Source organism: Macaca nemestrina, chromosome 19, assembly GCF_043159975.1.
Source record: "Macaca nemestrina isolate mMacNem1 chromosome 19, mMacNem.hap1, whole genome shotgun sequence".
NCBI classification, from domain to species: Eukaryota; Metazoa; Chordata; class Mammalia; order Primates; family Cercopithecidae; genus Macaca; species Macaca nemestrina.
Genome location: NC_092143.1, coordinates 9,499,095 through 9,501,928, shown reverse-complemented (window position 1 = coordinate 9,501,928; position 2,834 = coordinate 9,499,095).

The window sequence follows — 2,834 nt, the reverse complement described above, 5'->3', positions numbered from 1 at the left end:
ACCTCTTTTCCTAGGCAATACCATTTGAAAGCAGGATGATGCAAACTTGGCTTGATTATCTGTAACGTTTTCTACCTTATGTATTTTTATTTCCCAGTGTTAAGGTGGGAATGGGAGTTTCTTTTTTCCCTTCAGATTTGTGCACCATCTGTATTTTAAAATAATTATGGCTGTCCCTAAAGTAGCAAGTGTTTCCTAGCTGCCCTGCTACATCCTGTCTTCTAGCAGTTTATGATTGCTTACGTTAGTCTTTTTCCTTGCCACCTCTCTCTCCTTTCCCTTTCTCCCTCCTTCGTTCGCTTCCTTTTCCCTTCTGTCCCTTCTTAGCTCTTTCTTTCCCTGTTTTTCTTCCTTCCCTTTTCCTTTTCTTTTTTCCTTCTTCTTTTTCTTCCTCTCTACCTTGTTTCTTTTGGCCTTCCTAACCTCTCTGTGTATCTTTCTTTTTCTTCTCTTTCTCTTATCTCCTGCTGTCTCTCCCCTCCTTTCTTCCCTTCCTTCTTTTCTTCTTTCTCACTTTCCTCCTTCACTTCTTTCTTCCAGTGTCTTGAAAAGAGTATATGAGCTGAATTCTATTGAAGCCTCATATATGTTGAGTATCCTTGGAAAAGTAACCTAACTTCTTTAAATATTATATTTCTCTTCTAAAAATGGACTAATTACACATTTTCCATATAGTTGTTGAGAGACAAAAGAGTTAATGTGTGCTAATCACCTGGCAGATAGTATCGTTAACACCTGAGGGAAATTAATTTATCTTTACAGTAGGAGCTGAATAAATGATATAAAATAGTATAAACTATTTTAGTATAGTTTTCATAGAACCTGTGTATGCAATTTAAATGAAATTTTACTTATAGTTCCTCAGTGAATTGAAGTTATTTCACTCTCAAATCAATTCCTGAATAATAGCGCCTTGGGTCAGAAGTTTATTGTACTCGGTTGCCACAGTAGTGGGGACAGGGCTGAATTAGACATTGGGAGACCCGCTTCTGGTTCTGCCATGAACCAGCTCTCCCTTTATTGAATCTTATCTTAAGGGGAGGAACTTTGCTTTCCTATGAGATTTTAAAAGTTAATTACATTATCTATCTTTCTTTCCCGGACAATTTCTAGAATTATTGCTGCAAAGATCCAGTTATCCTCACAGGGAGTGATTTAAAAAAAGTGGGAAGAAACTAACTTAATTCTAAGAAATGAGGAGGATTACAGACCCCAGAAGACAATCAAGTGCTTCAAGACAGTTGGTTAAGCCAAATTATATATGGTAGAGAAAGATTTGTGGAGAAGTTTCAGAATATATACACATGTGTGTCTGTTGAATGTATTCCTTCCTCTTACATGGAAGCCAGGTTCGTTGTATGTGACCAGGATTGCTTGTAAATGAAAACTTTGGAGGTTACAGAAGAAGTAAATGTCAGAAATGGAGGAAAACAATAGCAGGTAAAGGAAAGAAAGAGAGTAATCGCAGAAATGAGAAAAACTGGAAAGGGAAGAAAGCAGAGACCACTAATTAGAAGTTGAACATCTTGGAGGATGAAATTATGCCATATTTTTCTTCTCTTGTAAGTGGTATATGTATACGTTGGATTGAGTTTTGTCTATTTTATCTTCCTTAAGGTTTGTATGACAAGTGAGGGATCAAAAGAAGGGAGAAGGGAAGGACAGGCAGTTTGAAAGATGAATAAGATTTGAAAACTCAAGAGGAAATTGAGGGAAATTTTTTGTGTAATGACAGGATACTATTCTAGTAAGGTTTATATTGCAAAGGAAGTTGATTAGTAGTTCCATTGTGATGAATATTGCAGTGAACATTTGCAACTGGACTGCTTGACACTGAGTCTAGACGGGAGAAGTGGAAACCATCTTTCCTTCCAGCCCCTAGTGGCACATGGCCCGTGGACAGTGAATGAGATGCTCTGAAGGTGTAGAGGTTCCTTTAGGGTTAGTAACAAATATGTTGGAGAAGCAAGTCCAGTGGCTTGGAGGTGAGTGTTCAGGCAGTGAAGCTGCAGTCACATGCCGAACTGACCATTCCTCTGTCAGGAAAAGTAGCTAAGCATCTTCTCCCTCAATTATTATTGAGCCTATTCTGCTAGGTTTTCAATTTGTTTTGGGAGGTGACCCTTTACAATAAACTCCTTTACTGCTTAAGTTCATCTGAGTCAGTATTTATCCAACAAATACTCCTGGTGACTATAAATCAAATACAATTAATTTTTCCAAAATAATTAATTTTCTAACCTCAAATTTTAACATCCCTTTCCTGATTCATCAAGTCTGTGAAACACTTGACGTGAGAGCAGGTGAAAATAACTTAGATTTTATAGTCAGGACACTTAGCTCAGTAGCCACTATCTTTGTCATCTTGAGCAAATTACTTAGCCTCCGCCCTTAATGAGTTTCTGCTTCTCTCACGTGTCATATAGTATCTTGGCTGCAACTGAGATGTTTCTGGAATGTACCTTTTCCTTGGGGGGTCCTTTTCCATTCATTCATATTCTGGAGGGCATTTGAAGAGAATGTTTCCTTGATGTGTTAGGAATGCAGACACGGAAAGTAAGATGGAGAGACAGCAGAGTGTCTGTCTTCTTTGGGACTTGTTCAACTCGCCTAAGCTTCTGTTTTCACAGGAACAACTAAAAAAGTTAAAGGACTAATTCTCATGGAAAGTCTTGAGACTGAACCAGTATAGTGTTTCTAAAGGACCCCAAAAATAAAGTGGAGTGAGAGCTAAAGAAAGAGTCTTATCTTCTATTTCTACATATTGTCCAGGGTCGTTTTTGATGTCTTGAGGGGGGTTCTATCAGCAGGGGATACAGAGAGATTCCTACTGA